This window comes from Mastomys coucha, unplaced genomic scaffold (assembly GCF_008632895.1).
Source record: "Mastomys coucha isolate ucsf_1 unplaced genomic scaffold, UCSF_Mcou_1 pScaffold8, whole genome shotgun sequence".
In the NCBI taxonomy this organism is placed as follows: domain Eukaryota; kingdom Metazoa; phylum Chordata; class Mammalia; order Rodentia; family Muridae; genus Mastomys; species Mastomys coucha.
The window spans coordinates 4980808-5001592 of record NW_022196914.1 but is presented as its reverse complement, the minus strand read 5'-3'; positions in this window follow the sequence as shown (position 1 = coordinate 5001592).

The window sequence follows — 20785 nt, the reverse complement described above, 5'->3', positions numbered from 1 at the left end:
AGATCCCTATAGAGGCAGATAGGTTTTGCATTTTGTACTTAAGCAAGGGTCAAAATAAAATAGAACACATTGCTTACTAATATACATTTTTATGCTGCCTTCCCGGAAAAACGGCGAGTCTTAAAGGACAACTTGAGAAAGTATGCGCAGATGCTGTTTTTCTTCCTGTTGGCTGCGGAAGACCTTGGTGAGTGTGTACGGCATTGTTTCTTGTGCTCACTTCTTATGATCAATCATGTTGGGACTGTAAGGCATGGAAGGAGCACAGGCCTGGAGACCTGGAGGGAGCTGTGATTCAGCGATGATTCACCTGTACTGAAAAGCTCCCAAACATCTCTTGTTACTTTTGGTACCTGGACTCAAAGAGCATCTGGAGGGAACAAGGGCCAGCAGGTGATGCCAGTTGGTAAGAAGGAAAGCGATGAACTAGCAGGCACAGTGGACGCTGAGGCGTCCTAGATGCTCTACACATCTAATAGCAGAGCAGCAAGCAGTGAGCCCAGATATGGAAATGCAGTAGGTCAAGAAAGGCTTTGTCCTAGAGAGAAAGTCAGTCTCACGGTCTGGAGGGCAAACTAGAATTTGCTCAGTAGTCAAAGCCAAGGTTTGTCAAAAATCCACATTCAAATCAATGAGACTGACATTCAAATGATATAAATTAAGTGTGAGACAAATGAATATTAGGGAGAGTGGGGGATTAAATGCCAAGGGTTAAAAGACAGGAATAGATCCCAGTGATGCCGAGGACTGGAATATGAACAGACAGAATACACAAGAACATGGAGCAGGCAAGGACTGGGGAGCAAGACAGTCTCCCTTACCTGTTTGGTGTCCATCAAGTTAAAGAGGCTTGGCCTTGGGGTGCATAGGAGTCTGGCAGGAATGAGGGGACACATGGTTGTAGCAGGTAAAGGAAGGCCAAAGGTGCTGGGGGAAGGCTAGAGAAATAAATCACACTTGACCAGGAGGGCTGCAGATTCCAGTAACTGCTGCAAAGGTTCACATTCCTCCAATTGCAAGAAAATACAGAATGTCCCAGAGACACAGAGCAATGAGAATAACCATGCCTGGGAAACAGAACTTAAAGGGCAAAGTCTGGCAATAATCAATAACTATTAACTAATAAATATTAACATATTCCCTGCTAAGGTGGCAGGGTCTTAGATCAATTAAATTATAAGCTTTAAAAACACTGAATTGGGCAGTGGTAGCACACAGCTTTAGTCCCAGCACTCAGGAGGCAGAGTCAGATCTCTAAGTTCAAGGCTAAGCTGGTCTATGTAGTAAGTTCCAGAACAACCAGGGTTACACAGAGAAACCCTATCTCAAAAAACAACAGCAACAACAAAAATAATGACATTGAACTTTGAAATATATAAAGCTCATTTAGAAAATATCTTGTATTAATTTTAATGTTTCCCAAACATCAATAGAAAGCTAAACTAGTTTGTCAGATTCTATAAAGCTTACTTCTGTAAAATGATTTCTTCTCTGAAAAGTATAATCCTGTCTTAAAGACAGAGAAACAAGTCAGGAAACCTGGGATGAGCCTTCCCTGTGTCATACATGGACTCAGGGGATAACAGTCTATATCTCAACTTGAATATTCAGCCATTTCACAACAGCAGCTAAGTTTGTAAAACATATAATGAGCATCTGGAGGGGGCATGTCATTAATATCATTTAATAGGTAGAAAAGGGAGAAATTTTGTGCTTTCTCATATGGGCTGTACTTAAGGTTAGTACCAGTTTAGATTATATAGTGAAAGTTAAAATTATCTAGAGGAATTAAGAACGCAACTAAGTTTGTAAAGATACATGTGGCCTGACAACAAGTTGGTGTATGTAATCAGCTAATTCACATCATATACAAATATTGTGTACAGAATTTTTCTTCCTAAAGAGCTTCTGGGCTAATGAGACGGCTCAGTGAGTAAAGACACTGGCCACCAACCCTGAAGACGTGCTTAATCCCCGGTACCCAATAGGTAGAAGAAAACTGACTTCCAGAAGTTGTCCTCTGATCTCCACATGTGGGTGGTGGCACACGAACTCCCCCTCCCCAATCAAGCAATAAATATAGTAAAAAAAATTTAAAGAAACAACTTCAGGAAAATTGCAGGTATATAGGTGAGGGTGGCCATCTTTTCAAACCTTAAAACCAAACTTGTCTCTGTCAGCTCATTCCACACTTCAATCCAAACCTTCTCTTTATTATGTCACATTAAAACAGCAAAACAGGATCCAGCTACTCCCAAATGTGGCTAGCTAATCATCTCGGGAGTGGTGTTATCTCAATAGAGAGTATTCTGGATAACAATTGCAAACTACCTAATTACAGGACAAACCAGAATGCGAGCACATGCACACACATGAGTGTTGTGGATGATAATCTGTTAGGTTTCTTTAGAAAATTGCAAAGTTGGTTTCCAGAGAAGGCCCTTATTTACTTTTTTTCCTGACCTGATTTTTAAACAACCAGATGAGATGACCTTTCTGGAAGCCGAAGACGTGCACTCATTGTAGGTCTGTTTTAAATGTATCTTAGTGTTATGGTCACTACTGTTCTGTTTTGAATATTATAATTAGGTTATTTTTAAAATGGGCTTCAGGGAACACCCACATTATTAGCCAACTACAGGGAGCAAAGGCTGTAAAATTCCAGCTATGTTTAATTTTAAAAGAATTTTGCCTGGATCTTTAATGGTTCTTGATAAACTCTGGGTTGTTAAACCAAGCAAGAAGGCAAAGATGTTCTAGAATATCATCTCTTGTCCATTAACTTTTATTCATGTTGTTCTTCCTGGATGTGATTGTACAAAACTCTCATTGCCAAGTCGTAGGCTAAATGTTGTTAGGGGCAGCTCAAAGTCAGAGGGAGGGAAGGAGAAAGAGAGGGAGAAAGAGAGGGAGACAGAGAGACAGACAGAGACCGAGAGAGAGAGGCAGAGACAGACAAGAGACAGAGACTGACAGAGTTAAAGGGGGGGGATACATACATGTGGTATTCTAATCAGGATTCATCAATACAGGTGCCCATCTAGTTAGCTTCAGTGAGGGGGCTTTTATGGATAGCATGCAAAGAATTCTGTGAGATCTGAGAGAAGGAGTAGCAAGCTTTGTTCAAAACTAACACTGAGAATCAGAGAACTACCTGTAACCATGGCTACCTTTTCTACAAGCTGCAACCTGGTCCTTGAGCATCTCTGTTTCTCTCCTTAGGATTCTTCTGCTCAGCAGCATTACTGAGCCTACTCAGGCCTCTCAGTTCCACTGACCATCTCAGCTGAAATGATCCTTTGTGAGCCTCAGCCCACACTCTGAAGTGGGAGGTGGTGCTGCTGCTGCTGTGAGTGGGTCAACATGACCTGTGATGGATCCCTTTAAGTTCTTTGGCATGATCAATTAGATCAGAGTAGACAGACCACCAGCGTGTGCCCTTCATGAGTAAGACAGGCAAAGACAGACATTTGCAGGCTGACGGCTGTGAATGATTAGCTGCTACTATTTGAACGGCACATTATAGCATAGCTTCATGGTATATTATTTTAAGGGTTACTTCATTTTCCCACATTTTTGTTCAGTTTATGTGTATGTGCATGTGCCTGAATGAGTTTATATGTGTCTCATGTATGTAGGTGTCTAAGGAAGACAAAGGTTATCAGATCTCCTGAAACTGGAGTTACAGGCTATTGCCAGCTGCCCAATATGGGTGCTGGGAATATGGATTGGGGGGGGGGGGGCAGGCATCCTTTGCAAGAATAGTAAGTGCTCTTAACTGCTGAGCCATCTCTCCAGCCTCTGGTTTCACAGTATTACATCTTAAAATGTACTCTATTCTCAGTCAAATTTCAAACAGAAAGCATCTGTTTATTTATAGCAAAGGGACTTTAATAGAAAGGATTGGTAACATAGGAGATGGAGAAGCTGAACGTAAGATAAGCAGCATCCAGTACAAACCAGCAATGAGCTACTGGGACCCTGGGCTGGAAGGACGAGGAGACTCTTATCTGGTAGATACTAGAAGTATGGCCTGTCTGCAGTCATCCCAGAGACATTCCTGCTACTGGAGGTGCTGCTGAGGCAGCCAGAAGGGAAGAAATACCCCAGCAATTCCATTCTTTTTCTTGTCCCAATGTCCTTGTGCCCTCTTTTGCCTGACACAGGAACCCAACGCCCATGTATGTTAGGTTGCTGTAACAGAATACCATGGCCTGGTAAGCAACAGACATCTTCTACTTGCAAGTCCAGGGCTGTGAAGTTGAAGGTCAGTGTGCCAGCTCTTTCTAGCTTGGAGAGAGCTGTCTTCTTGCTGTATCTTTGTGTGTTCAAAAGAGACCTATACTCATCTTTTTCTTTTTATAAAACCATGGCCCCGTCAGATTAGGGATCCATCAAAGTTTTAGTGTGAAAAGGCTTAAGTGTTTCATCCTTTGATTCTCAGCTGGTGTCACTATTTTGGGAGATTGTGAGACCTTTGGGAAGTGGTGCCTAGAGAGAGGAAGTGGGTCACTGGGCGAGAGAGTCTAAGATTTTATAGCGTGGCCTCGTTTCCTGTTGCCTCTATTTTACGGCGAAAAGCCCGGAAGTGAGTAAGCAGCCTCTAGCTCCCACAGCCACAGCTTCAAGCTGCTCCACAGCTATACCTCCCACACCCCACACCCCACGCCCCACGCCCTACGCCCCACGCCCCATGCCCCGACCCCACAAACCATGGTCCAAACAAATCCTTCCTCCCTTGAGTGGCTTCTGGCCAAGTATTTTGCTCACGGCAATAACAAAAGTTGCTGATACAGGTCCTGCTTTTCTGACCTCACTTACCTTCCAAACGATGCTGCTTCCAGATAATGGGGGTTAGAATTGCAACATATGAGTTGGATGGAGAGGAAACAAATCAACAGAATTACAAAGAAATGAGACTTCTCCCCTAACCTCACCCCCACACTACCGACATACATATTCTACTGTGAAACAGGGAAATAAATAGATCTGAGGGCAAGCAGTGAGAGCCTTTTCAGAACAAATGTGTTCAGGGCCAGAGCCATATCAGGTTCTAACCCAAGTCTTCTAATTCCAGATCTAGCTGACAGTGAGTTCCATTGGGACCTCAATAAAAATGGCAGCTCTCCTGGGCCCATCCTTTTCTGAATTTCCATACCATTTCTTTCTTTATATTGTGATTCATCAGTGGTTACTTTCATTTTATTTCTATCTTTCTTGTGAGCAATATTCTATCATTCTGCACCATTCCAAATGTATCAATATGTTAAGGTTAAGAATCATGAAAATTTCAAGTGGCAGCCATACTGTACCTACTAAATAACCACTTTTTTTTTTTTTTTTTTTTTCCGGGACAGAGTTTCTCTGTGTATCCCTGGCTGTCCTGGAACTCACTCCATAGACCAGGTTGGCCTTGAACTTGGAGATCCACCTGTCTCTGCCTCCCAAGTGTTGAGATTAAAGGAATGCACCACCACTGCCTGGCCTAAATTACCACTTTCATTGAATAATTTCTCCCACCAGTCTATCAAATGTCGTTAAGAATAGTTCCACCTAAACAAGGGTTACACCAATAAACATGCTAATGTGTATATACACAAGAAAGGCTACAGGGTCTGAACATCACATAAGGAAATACAGGCTATTAAGCAACACTGAGAGCAGGAGAAATAGTCTTCCCCAGGAAAGAGCATACCAACTGGCTATCCTATACCGAGTGGTCAGCCCTGAACTATAAACACACAAGTAAGTAACACTATGTGGACTGTGAAGGCTCTATTCATGTGTTTAGGAATACATATTCATCTTTATATATAAACAATGTAAAATGTCAGGATTGTGAGAGAAAACAAGGGGGAGTATACATGGTGTAGTTGGAGGGGGGAAATGGGGAATGATGTAATTATATCTTAATTTTTAAAAATATTTTAAAAGAATAGTTATTTCTTTTAATAAAACTCTTTCTTTTCTAAAATGCCATATTTCTCTAGCCATCAGGAAATTTTTCTTTGATTCTAGGAAATTATCTATGTAAATATCATTTATCATGTTGTATGTAATCTCAATGAGGGATCTATTCATATGAATTGGGAGTGTTAGGTACCTTACAGTTCTATCATGGTTGCCTTTATCATGACCATTATTTGGCCTTATTGAGAAACTGCTGTCCTCTTTTCTCAAGCGTGTCCTGCAAATATCTGGTACAGCTACTATTGGTTAGCAATTTATCACACCATCCTTACTTACAATATAAAATTGTAGAAAACTCAGCAATTCCTTTGTAAAAAAATCTCCTGGAGGTGAAGTGATAAATCTATCTACCTGTCTATCTATCTATCTATCTATCTATCTATCTATCTTTCCTTCCTTCCTTCCTTCCTTCCTTTCTTGCTTGCTTTTTTTTGTCCCTACTGATGTTCTGAAGTATAGCCTGTATGTTACAATCACTCAAAATATTATTAGCACAATGAGACAGAAAACAAACTCAAATGTTATGTGGTGTGCATTAGAATGCTTAGATCATATTACCTTTGATTTTACCCCCACTTGGCTGCCCTCTGGGCCATGCTATGACTAGCAATTCCCATCTTCCAGTATCCCATAGGCTTCCAAATAGCCACCCATCTTCCATTGTCTATGACTGCAAAGCTCTTCAGCCCCCTTGAGACCATGAGTGAAATGACCCAAACGACAGCCCTCCTGGCTCTGCTGTCTTCCCTGCCCCCAGAGTTTCTCTTTATGCATCTTTTTTTTCAAGCTAAAGAGTATCTCTGGAGAAAACAACATTATTAGGCTCAAGAATTTTTGTGGCTTTGTCTTCAAGCAGGAGTTGCAGCTGAAAATTCTAGTGTCGTCCTTGCTGGAGTCCTCCTCTACCTAACCCTCCCATCTCAGCCCTCTCCCAGCCAACCTCTGTGTACTATGTACTCCTCACTACACCAAAACTCCTGACAGAAACACCTGAGGAAGAATGGGTTTCGCTCATAGTTTTGTTCCTTCGGGGCAAGGAAGGTATAATAACGCAGAACAGTTTACATTCTGGTGGCTGGAAAGTGGACAGGGAGAATGACTGAATGTTAGGGTTTCTTCTCCCCCCTTCCTATTCCATCTCTGTTCCCACCTGTGGGACGATGCCAACCACAGTCAGAGCACCTTAGTTATTTCTCTCTGGAGAAAGACCTCGTAGACACAGTCAGTGACAAGTTTCTCTAATCTCCTAGGGCAGCCGTTCTCAATCTGTGGGTTGCGACCCCTTTGTGGGGAAGGTCGCACATCAGCTCTTCTGCATATCAAATATTTACATTATGATTTATAACAGTAGCAAGATTACAGTTATGAATTAGCAATGAAATATTTTGTGGCTGGGGATTATCACAACATGAGGAACTGTATTAAAAGGGTCTCAGTGTTAGGAAGGTTGAGAACGATGGGACTGGGGACTTTTCAGTCCAATTCCAGTGACACTGAGCTCCAACTGCTGCACCCCTAGTTCAAGCTCTCCCTTAAATCCATCCATTCTTTCCCATTCCCACTTCTACTTTCTTACTGAAGCTTTTCATTGTCTCTGAGCTGAATTATTAAAAGACCCTCTTCATAAGATGTTCTGTAATTCAAAGTTATTTTCTAGGCCAAGACGCTTAAAACACAGATCATATCATGTTCTGCCCATGCCTTAAGCCTTCCCTTTGCTTTGAAAATCAAAGTAGAATTTCCGAGAGGCCTCACTCAGGTCTGTAAGACATGGCTTCAAATTGCCTCACCAAATGTGTATGCTTCATGTTAGCCTCTGCCGCCATTTGGCTGTGGCTCCGTCGAGCCTGTCCAACTTGAAGGTGTGTGTTCTGCTGGCCAGCCTCTTCCTACCTTGGGTCCTCATTCTCTCAAATCATTTCCTAAGTCAGCCATTAATTGTTGTCTTATCTAGAGTAGGTCTTGTCAGTTCTTTTCTGTCACATTTCCTTCAAAGCAAGGATCACAAAATCTGGCATTTTTACAGCTATTTCCTTGCTGATTTTTCTCTCCTCATTTTGCAGAATTTCAGTGTCACTGGGAAAACTATTCCCAGTGCCTAGGTGGCACTGAAGGCATATTGGTCTCAGAAATTTGCATATTGGATTCAGAAATTTGCATATTGGGTCCAGAAATTTGCATGTTGGGTTCAGAAATTTGCGTATTGGTCTCAGATATTTAAATAATAAGACAGATTAGGAATGACTTCTTCTTTTTCTTTTTTCTTTTAAATAAAAAAGGGTAGAAAACTAGAATATGGCTTCCAAGCTCATGTTCTTTCTGTGTCAATATGGACCTCTCATATACTTGCCACCTATGATCCCCAGCTAATTGTTCTTTTAGAAAGTATCTTATTGGCACACATTAATGATGCAAAATAATGACACTCATTGGGACATTTTCATGGATGCAGATAATGTATTCTGATGCTAGCCACCTCCTCTTACCTTTCTCATACCCTGCCCTCATCGGATAAGATGAAAATTCTGTTTCTCATCTCTAATGGCCCCCTTTTAACTTTTTATGCCCTCCTCTTTGAGTCCATGTATTGAAGAAAATGCAGTAGTTGCCTTTCTAAATCTGGCTTATTTTTCTCAGTTCTATCTACCTTCCTGTAAACTAAAGACTGTGGTGGTTTGAATATCCTTGTCCCAGGGAGTGTCACTCTCAGGAGGTGTGGCCTTGTTGGAGTAGGAGTAGCCTTGTTGGAGGAAATGTGTCACTGTGGGGGTGAGCTGTGAGATGTCCTCCTCACTGCCTGTGAGGCAGTTGTCTTCTGTTTGCCTTTAGAACAAGATGTAGAACTCTCAGCTCCTCCAGTGTCAGGCCTGCCTAGATGCTGCTGTGCTTTCCACCCTAATGATAATGGATGGAACCTCTGAACCTGTAAGCAAGCACAAATTAAATGTTGTCCCTTATAAGAGTTGCCTTGGTCATGGTGTCTCTTCTCAGTAATGGAAACCCTAAGACAATGACCAAGCAGTACCTCATTATGTAACACCTTAGTACTTGGCTGTTGTGTACTTGGATTTGATTTGTTTGTTTGCTTTGCTATGAACAATAGCTGCCACAGGTCTCCTAGTAATAGAATTTGGTGTTAAACTCTCGTTTGGATTTAACACAAAATTGGTAGTGCCACTATGAAGGTACTGGTAAAAAAATCCATCTGTGTTGAATTAATTCACTGCAGCATTTTTTCCCATCTGGAACTTTGGTTTCAGATATATGCTTTCCTGTGAATAAAGTGATATAAAAATACTTGAGACTCCAAGTTATCAGCTTTCACACTAGAATTGAGAAGTTATCACTGAGCTACTTTGCTATTGCAAAACCATCCAAGTCATGATACTTGGTTGCCAGAAGACACCAATCAGGAAAATCAGCTACAAGAATATTGTATCTGAGGACAGCACTTCTTAACAAGCTCAGAGGCTTCCAAAAAAACCCACAAAACTCAAAGAAAATATATCTCGTTATATATAACAATTTGAGATGTTCAGGGTAGATTTATAGTTTATCTCTGTTTCTTTTTTATTAAGTAGTGATTTGATGGATTGGAGAAATGGCCCAATTACTAAGAGCACTGGATGCACTGGGCAGTGGTAGCACTCATTTTTAATCCTAGCACTCGAGAGAGAGGCAGACGGATCTCTGTGAGTCTGAGGCCAGCCTGGACAACAAAGTGAATGCCAGGACATCCAGGCTACAAAACCTGTCTTGAAACCCCTGTCTCAAAAAACTACAGAAACAAATGAACAAACAAAAAACCAAAAAGCACTAGATGCTTTCCAATGGATCAAAGTTTGATTCCCAGCATGAAATCCATCTGTAACTCCAGTTTCAGAAGCTCTGATGCCCTCTGCTGGCTTCCAAAGAATCAGGAAAATATAGGCATATATGCAAGCCAAACATGCACACACAATAATTAATAACTTTTAGAGTAGTGATTTGAGAGCCAGAGAAATGGTTCACGGGGGAAAGTAATTCCATGGTGAGCATGAAGAACTGGTTCAGATCCAAAGAATCCATATAAAAGTTAGACATGACAACCTGCCGCAGTGTTGGAGAATGAAGACAGACAGGTCTCTGGAGCTCATTAGCCAGCCAATCTAGCCAAATTAATGAGCTCCAGGTTCAGGGAGTGACCCTGTATCAAAAAAATAAGGCAGAGAGAGCAATAGAGGAAGACACCCAAGAATCTCAACCTTTGGCCTCTACATATGCATGCAAGGAAATTGCACTCATTCACACGTGTGTATGTTTATACACAATGATCTCACACTTTCATAGAATAAATAGAACAAGACTCTTAATCTCTCAATTTACATAACTGACTTCATGTATTACCATTTATGTCTACCATGTTATTGAAAGCTATGCTTCTTTTCATCAACTGAATGGTATAACGTTATACCATCTTGATACATTGTAGGGAACGTTTCACAGCAGGTTTCTGGGTAAACTAAAGGACCCAGCAGAGTTCCTTACACTGTGTTCCATGGACCGTGGAATTCAGAGTCTCAAAAACTGCCTATCACAAAATCTAATGCCTGGAAGCTTCCCAGACATTCTACTACATCTCTGAAGACTGAGGCATGGAACCTGCTTGCTAGCTCTCTGGGCTCTTGACTCTTACACGCACTAAAATTATATACTGAACATATAACGTGTTGCCATCCTTGCCTTGCTCAGTTCTGAGGTTTTCTTCTAGACTTTGAAACACCTAAAGCAAGACTCACACGGTTGATAGCTAAGCAGAGGTCTGTCAAGATAGACGCTCTGTTAATACTGGGACTCCAAAGGCTGCCAGATCCGGATCCCATTACCATTACTTCATTGCCTTTCTGCAGTGTTTGTTAGTTGGAAAAAGGAAAATGCTATACAAAACAAAATTATGCACTTATTAGGTCAAAGTTTACCTGCATACATCACTCTCTGAGAACAGAATATATTGTCACAAGTCATATGAACTCTTTCAGTTCCATATCTATCATCTTCATTACTTCTTCAGTGTATCAGGGCTCTCGGTCCAGAAGAGTTACTTATATGATTTCTAAAATTGTATATTTTTAATCCATTGGGGACATTTTACAAGGATATTTTCACATGTGGAATAGTTTATCACATACTTGATGTTAGTTTTTTGGTTCACTCTTCATAATACTAAGACATCTAGGCCCAAAGTAATATATATGAGTGCTGTGAAAAATGCAAAGACAACTCTCGGAATGGGAGAAAATACCTGGAATCCATACATATGAAGGGATTGGTGCTTAGAATACATAAAGACCTGTAACCTAGTAACAACAAAGAACAACCCAACTGAAAAATGAACAAAGGTCTTAAATATTCCACCAAAGAATAGATGTAAATGTAGACAGTGTGCAAACACATTAAAATACTCACAGTTGTTAGCCATTGAGGAATTTTAAGTCAGTGCCACAGTGAAGTACCACTTTACACTCATTAGGATGGCTATCACTTACAAAACAGAAAATACTAAGATTGGCAAGGACATGGAGAAACAGGGAAGCCTTGTGCTTTGTGAGTTGGAATATAAAATGGTGTGGCTACACATACACACACACACACACACACACACACACACACTATCTATCTATCTGTCTGTCTGTCTGTCTGTCTATCTATCTATCTATATGTATATATACTCTATTGCTGCAAAACATTAAACACCAAATTTACCATAGGTTCCAAAATTCGATCCCTCGGAGGAACTAAAAAGAGATATAATTTGCCCACTGGTGTTCATTGTTGCATTATTTACAATATCTGAGAGCCAAAAACAACCTACTAGGTGAATGGATAAACAGAATGTGGCATAGACACACAATGGAATCTGCCTTTAAATGCAGACTGCCTACTATTATACCATGAGTGAACCTAGAAGGCATGTTGCTAAAGGAAATGAGCCAGGCACAAAAAGAAAAATATGAAATATAAAAAAAATCATATGATTCTACTTATATGAAACATCTACAGCAGGCAAATCCATAGAGATAGAAAATAATATAGAGGTTTCCAGGTGTCAGTAACAAGAGGAAATGGGAAGTTTTTGTTTTCATAGAGTTTCTGTTTAGAATGATAAGAAGTTGTGAAAATTGATAATTGTGTGACATTCATAGTGACTGTGAATGTCACTGACTTGTACACTTTAAAGTGGATAAATGATGAAGTCTATGGTATATGTACTTTCATACAATGAAAATATAAGAAATAAATACAACTGAGCAAGTATCTCTGCAGCAGGAAAATGAGCCTTTGGGTATATGACAATGAATGGTGTCACTGTGCTTTTAGCTTTGTAAGAATGGTCCACACTGATTTCCATAGAGGCTGCAACAACTCATACCCCAACCAACAGTCGATATGGCTTCCACTTTCTGCACACCACTGCTAAGATTTTTGCCAGTTGTTTCCTTGACCTTAGCCATTCTGACTAGAGTAATATGAAATCTCAAAATACTTCTAATTGACATTTCCCTAATTGCTAGGGATGCCAAACACTTTGAGATATTTCTTCATCTTATTTCTTCTCTCAAGAACTCCATGTTCAGATCAGTAGCCAAGTTTTTAGTTGGTTCCTTTGCGTTCTTGACTCTATGTTTTTTAAGTTCGTTATTCTGGATCTTTATCTTCAATTGGATAAACAGATGGCAAAAATTCTCTCTCATTTTCTGTGAGCCTTCCCTTCACTACATTGTTTCTTCGCTATACAAAGGTCCCATTTGTTGGCCTTTAATTACTGAGAAAGTGGAAGCCTATTCAGACGGCACCTTCCTGAACCCCTATCTTGTAGAGCACTGCCTATGTTTTCAGAGAGCTGTTTCAGAGTTTCAGGTTTCACACTGAGGTCTTTGAGCCAATGCAGTTGATTTCCTTTCTTCCTTCCTTTCTTCCCTCCTTCCTTTCTTTTTGTTGTACAGGGTCATAGATGTTGGTCTAATTTCACTCTTTTACATGTGGACATTCAGTTTTCCCAACACCGTTTGTTGGAGATGCTGCCTTTCCTGGACTGCATGTTTTTTCTGCCTTTGTTGAATTTCAGGTGGCTGTAATTATGTACACTTAAGACTGGCTCTTTTGTTTTGTTCCATTGATCTACAAGTCCATTTTGTGTGTGTGTGCCAGAACCATGCTTTTAAAAAAATTCTGTGGTTCTGTAACATAACTTGAAATCTGGTATGATAATCCTGCCAACATTTTCTCCTTGCTCAGAATTGCTTTGGTTATTCAGGCTCTTTTGTGGTTCCACATGAATTTTAGGTTTTTAATCTACTACTGTAAAGAATATTGTGAGGATTTTAATTGAGATTGCACTGACTCTGTAGGTTGCTTTTTATATGATGATCATTTTCACTACATCAGTTCTACTAGTCCATGGGCATGGAAGGTCTTCTCATCTTCTAATGACTTCCACAATCACTTTTTTTCTAAGATGTAGCGTTTTTATTGTAGCTGTTCATTGTTGCTCTGTTCATAATACCTAGGAAATGGAAATAGCCAAGATGTGCATTAACTAATGAACAGATCGTGGGGATGTGGTACATTTATACCCAATGGAATTCTATTCAAATGCAAAGAAAAATGAAATTGTGAAATATACAGGTAAGTGGTTAGAAGTTGAAAATATTATACTTGGTGAAGTAACCCAGACCCTGATTTCTCTAATTTGTGGATCTTATATAGAAAGGATAAACATCACCTGTCCAAAAAAAAAAAAAAAAAGCTGATGGCCAATGAACTGAGGCAGGAAATAGAAGGTGGGACACTGGCAGGAAGAGGGAGGAGTCTGGGAAATAGTAAGAGATAAAAGAGAGATGCAGGAAAGACCTAGAGATGGACAGAGACTACTGACATAAACCAGCAGGTAGATGAACTCAAGGAAAGGCAAAGGAGATGAGAAGGAAGAAGTGGGCTGTGACTGAAGGAGAGGTAACTAACCACATAGTAGACATAGAATAATGTAAATGGGTTAAATAAGTTATAAGCTAGTCAGGGATTGAGCCAAAACATATGGCCTAGGCAGTTAATAATAAATAGTCTCAGAATTGTCATTCTGGGAGCTGGGACTGGGAAAGGAAAAATGGATTGTTATAATATAGTTACAACCCTAGATTCTAACCTTTAGGTTTAAGGTATCAACTGGAGTGGCTAGAAAAGCCAGGAAATTAGGGTCTGGAGAAACCAGGGAGGAGCTCCACAAAGGAGATTGGCAGGGTAGTGTTCTGAAGAGAAAGCAGAAATAAAGAAAGCCTAATTGAAGAGGAAGAAGGAAAAGGAAACTATGACTAGGATGTTTAAAAAGAGCTAATAGGGGGGAAAAGAGCTACACGAAGTTTGTAATTTTATGAGCTTATTTAAACACATACACACACACACACATACATATGCAAAGTTTTAATGATGTCAACCCATGTGGTGGGAAACCATGCTTCCATCCCACCAGGAGCCATAATCAAAAAACATAATGCCAGGCAGTGGTACTTCCGTTTGAGTCATTTGAGCATCAAAATGATCCTCAAAACAAGATAGGCTGTTGCCATTGCTCTTGGTTACTGCCGGGTGAAGTCAAATCACCCCTAGATGAAGATCAAGGTAAGATCCTATGCTAAAGACACCACGCATATGAGACACAGGATGGAGAAATCAAGCTGGCGTTGACCTGGTAGCCTCCTCTGTGAGGACTAGCTCTCATGCTGTCAGAAGATTTATGTAAACCACCAAGGAAGAAAGTTACCACAGACCTAGTCAGCTGTAAAGCCTGAGAGCCAAATTAAAATGGCCCGACATGACAGCCCCCAATGTTGCCATAATGGCACCTGTATCTTGGGGACAATCAACAGCTGTCTAACAGGACCTAAAACCTGGTCAGTTAGATGCAATCCATGCCTCAGACTATAATCCTAGCCAAGAACCCATGGCTGAAGAGGCCATAGATTCTAGAGGAGCCTCTAAAGGTAATTACTAAATACAGCTCCCAACTGCCTTCTAAACACTGGTCCTTATACTGTAGCTAGGTCAAGCTCGCACACTCATCAAAGAAGCTTCTTTCTGCAGCTAATGGAGACTAGTAGAGATATATAACTCATCAAAATGCAGAGAATAATGACTGCGGGGCCCCAGGTCACAGTTGGGACATCCTCCACACAACCCCTATACCTACATCATGGAAACAGGGAGGTGTAGAGGGATGTTAAGAGCCTGAGGACCGGGATGACTTCTGTGGGACAGTGTCTTCCACACGGAACAGGGATGCTGCTCCATAAACCCTCAGCAACATGGCTGCCTGCACAAGACCAGCAAAGACCACATCAGTCAACATGGCAACAAAGATGAGGTATAATTCCCAAGCCTCACCCATAGGTGAAGAGCTACAGAGCTGCAGCTAATAGAAGGAGGGATTGTGGTTTTGATTTGGGTTGTTTTGTTTTGTTTTTGTTTTTTTTTTCAGAGACAAGACCCCTGGTCCAAAATTGATCAGCCATACCACATGCAAACAAGGGCAACATTAATGGGTCTCAGTAGATTATGTACACACCACACACACACATACACCACACACACTCACAAAGGATGAATATAGGAAGTCATGAGTTTAAACACTCAGGGACACAGGAGTTGCAGAAGAGAGACGGTGGCAGTGATGCAAATATGGTTTACTCACATATGAAATTTTCAAACTAAAATAAAGAGGAAAAATAGTCTATTACTTATAGCATCCACTAGTCACGTTTAGAATGTGGCTAATCAAATTTGAGATGTGCTTATGAAGTTTAAAAACACATGGGCCTGGAGAAATGGCTCAGCAGTTAAGAGCACTGGCTGCTCTAGAGGAGGACTTGGATTCAGTTCCCAGCACCCACATGGCAGCTCACAACTATCTGCAACTCCAGTTCGGGGAATCCAACACCCTCCCACAGACATACGCACATGTCTGCAGGCCAAACACCAATACACATAAAAAAATCAATCAAAAATAAAATAAAACTCTTCAAAGAAGAGAGGCATCTTAATAATTTCTTATATTGATCACAAGCTGAATTGGTTACACTGTGATTATATTATTAAACAAAACCTATTAATATTAAGTTAGTTTATTTTCTCAAAAGTTTAAACCTGAGCATACAATTTTAAATTAATGTATAGGTGTAAAGATGCCGTAGGGATACCCATTCCTTTGTGCATTCCTTTGTGCATTCCTTTGTGCATTCATGAAGATGAGTTTAAAAATCATTTTAAAATATACAAAACATTTTAAAGTAGTGCATCTTTTTTATTTTTATTATAGTTTATTTCTGTTTGTTTAATTTAGCTTAGTTTTGTTTTTTGAGACAGGGTCTCAAACTGTAGCCCAGGCTGGCCTCGAACTCACACCAATGTCCTTGCTACAGCCTCCCAAGTGCTGAGATGGCAGGCTCAGGACAGGATGTCTGAAGAAGTCATGCTTGCAGAGTGGGAAATTCTACTCTGCCAATGTTTAATCCAAAGGGGCACAATTAGAAAGTTAAGTAAAACAAAAAGAAATTTCAAAAGCTTCCCACTTTCCTTAGAATTCTGAGCTGCATAGTTTTTTTGAAACATCAGTTAGGTTGCTAGTTATAGGAATTAATTTACCTTGTTTTGTAAGCTCTTGTAAACACATTTCACACTATTGAAATATGAAGTTGTACAAATGAGTTGGAGAAAGAAAGCAATGTTGTTCACAGAGCCAATGTGCATTTTATTCCTTTAAACTCATTTGTGGAAATTATATACTGAATAAACATATTTTAGCAGTGTTTTACCTCTTAGGAGACAGACAATTTACCAAGAAATTTCTGAGTTTGGTCCCATCTGTGTTCCTATGCAATATAATATCTGTTAGTATAAATGTACCTTTCTGTTTCCTAGGAACCCTTCTGGACATTGATGAAAATGATAGATTACCTGTTTTTGCAAGAGCTTTTCTTTTTCTTTTTCATAACACTAAAAGAAAGTTCAAAGCTAAAACTGTCATATACCCTATAATAATAGAACATATCAAAAGGCATTCATAAATCAATATATAAATCAATAACTAGATAAACTGAGAGAATTTACAAACAATATAAATGAATGTTTCTATTATCTGAAATAGTAACACAATTATTAATTCTGTAATGTATGAAAAATTATTGTTTCCACATTAAGCCAAAACTGCTACTATAAGAGCTCCAGTATTGATTATTATTTCCCCTGGGATCACATGAAACATTTTAATATGCTTATACAGTTAATATTTCACTAAGTTAATTCTATTTGCTTGCAAAATTATAACTCAAATCAATCTATTTAGCATGCTGTTTTGTTTTAATATTATGAACAGTTTTACTCTAAATTAACTGCCAGACTTCATTTCTTTGTAATTACATTACCTTTGATTTTGAGTTTACTTTTTTTTTTACACAAAAATACAGAGTATAAAGTTAAAGTGTTTCAAATTGACTTTCTGAATAACAGATTGCAAAGAAAACATATTGACTGTGGCTACAAGAAATTGTGAATATTCAAAACTGAACCTAGGACTTCTGCTCCTATATTTGACATTTACGCTAATAAAGAGTTAGTTATTTGTTCTCAACTCTATTGTTGCAATTTGTACTGGTTGTATTATTACACTTTGATTGTAGACGAAATTTTAAAATGCTTCAAAATGCTTAAACGTTTAGTTGCTGAAAGTCATCCTTACATCGCATGCAGATGAAGCACCTGTAGCTGAGAACCCTGGGAAGAGCCTACACTCACAATGCTCTGTACGGTCCCATGTGCCACGTACATGCTAGTGAAATGGGGACCAGGAATTCAGAATGAGATTATAGTGTATGGAGAAGAAGAGTGCAAAATGTCAACCAAGGACCAAACTCAGAGGAAGACTCTCAGCTCCCCTGAAAACTCTGGGAACTAGATCAGTGGTGGTGGTGTCTGCCTTTAGTCCCAGCACTCAGGAGGCAGAAGAGGCCAGCCTGGTCTACAGAGTCAGTTCCAGGACTGCCAGGGCACACAGAGAAACCCTGTCTTGAAAACCAGAACAAAACAAAAAGGAAGCTTCAGTTTTAAGATATGCTATGTATTCTTTGTATTAACCTTCACATACTGTGAAGGTTAGCATTAACAATTAACCAATAGCATTAACAGTATCAGTGGTGTTCACTGTCTCAATTATTGTCTGGAAGGCCTTGTCCAGTAGGTGTGTTAACACTACAATACAGGTCATAAAAAATTAGTAATGCGAGATTTATGTTATTTGGTATATACAACACATGCAAAATTGGCTATGTGTGGAGTAACAATTCCTGATACCTTAAAATGTCGCACTTAAAGTAAGGTTTGCTATTGCCTGCCTGCCTGGGGATCCTGATCCCCCAACTGGGCTGCCTTGTCTGGCCTCAGTGGGAGAGGATGTGCCTAGTCTTGCAAGCAACTTGAGGTGCCCAGGTGGGTGGATGCCCACTGGGGACCTCCCATTTCTCAGAGATAAAGGAGAAAGGGCATTGGGGGAGGGGCCATGTGAGGGTAGGATTGGGAAGGGGGACTGCAATTGGGATGTAAAGTGAATAAATAAAGTAAAAGAAGAAAAAATTAAGTAATGTTTGCACAGATTAATAGAATTTATTAAATCATTGTTCTTCTCACCTAATTTTTAAGCGGTAAAGCAGAACGAATTAGTGCTGTTTTCATTTTTAAAAGGTTTATTTTTAGCTATGCTCATACATGTATATCTGTGTGGAAGTATGTGCACATGAGTTTGTGTGTGTGAAATATGTGTCCCAAGAGGTCAGAGAAGAACCTAGGATCCCCTGGAGCTAGGATACAGGCAATTGTGAGCATCCAATATGGGTGCTGAAGACTAAACTCTGATCCTTTAGAAGAGAAGAAGTACACGTTCTTAACTACCAAGCCACCTCTCCAGCCCCTTACTTTATTTTCTTGTATCTTGTTCTTCTAGTTGCCAGGCAGTGCTGTTACTGCTTTAACAAAATATGGAGGAGGAGGACGAGGAGGAGGAGGAGGAGGAGGAGGAGGAGGAGGAAGAAGAGGAGGAAGAGGAGGAGGAGGAAGAGGAAGAGGAAGAGGAGGAGGATGAGGAAGAGGAGGAAGAGGAGGAAGAGGAGGAGGAAGAGGAGGAGGAGGAAGAGAAAGAGGAGGAGGAAGAGAAAGAGGAGGAGGAGGAGGAGGAGGAGGAGGAGGAGGAGAGATATACTGTTTTTCAGGCATTCCAAGAATTATAAAATATGGAAAAGGAATCTTTTAGAAGTACATTTTACAGCTTTACTGAGGTATAATTGGCACATAATAAACAGCATCCTTCAGGAATTTTACATCAGGGTCTTTTAAATGGGTAAGTATTTAAAGTATACAGCCTTATAGACCTAAGAAGTCATGAAGAAACAGGCAGCTGGTACTTGGGAGGCTGAGACCAGCAGATCATGAGTTTGATGCCAGCCTGGGCTACTTAGTGAGTTCCAGGCAAGCTTTAGATATATAGAGTAAAATAAAAACAGACCTACGAAGCTTCCCAAGTGGTTATACATTGATTTCCCCCTTCACAGTGCCAGCTGCTCTACTCTGGCTAACAGCCCGCACAGCCTGCTCTTTGAAACTTCAAATTGAACCTCCTAATAAGTAATAATGGTGAGCCTCCCCAGGTGTTGGTTTGTTATTAACGATTCCTGGCAAAAGCTCTTCAAATCTTTTAGGTGTTTTTCAATCAATTTATTAGTATTTTATTACTAGGTAAACATTCTTTGCGGGATATATATTTGACAAACGATTTCTCCCAGACTGTGGCTTGCATTTGGAGCTTTGTAACTATGATGTTTAAGCAGGCATGGGTTTCAATTTTTTCCATTTTTCAATTTTTTTCTTTTATATTTGTTTTTTTATATACTTTTAAGCAAGCCTTTGCCAGATCTAATATTCCTATGTTTACATCTAAAACCTTGATGGCTTTGATGCTTAGGTTTACAATGGTACTGTGCCTAAAGTGAACTTGTGTATATGTGTGAGCAAGGTAAAGAGTAGGCAGTGTTTGGCTTTGTTTGGTTTTTCAACATTTTTCTGTCTGTTCTGTCACCATTTGTTGACAACTTTGTCTGGAGGAGGAGACGCTAATAGGGTGATGGGTATGATCAAAGTACATTATATTAATCTGTTGGGTCCCTCACAGGAATCATATAACAAAGCAATTTTTGTACAATTATTATGTTACCATAAGCCCTAAAGTGACTATCCTTCTCTATGCATTTGCCTTGCCATCTTTGTTAACATCAAGTACATACATATGTCATAATCAATGTTTTTGATCCTCAAGCAGCTCATGTTAACTCTGATGCTAATAATCAATAATTTCTCTATCTAGTAGATCCCACTGGTTAACCCTCAAAATTCAAATGCTACAGTCCTGAATCTCCAAACCTTTGTATGTGCCCTTGTTTAGAGATGGGGGGTCTTTACAATAGTGATCAAGTCACTAGTGTAGACCCTACTTCAATATGGAAAGCATCTTGCAAAAGGAGGAAACGTGGAGACACACACAGCACATACAGAAAGAACACTATGTTCTGTTGAAGAGGTCACCCACAAGGCATGGAGAAAAACCTGCAACTGATCTTCCCCTCCAGCCCTCCAAAGTTATCTAACTCTGGTCCTGCCCAACATGTCAGTGTTGGAATTCTCTGGAGCTGACACAATAAATTCTTATTTCTTTTTTTTTTTTAACTTTGTAATTATATTTATG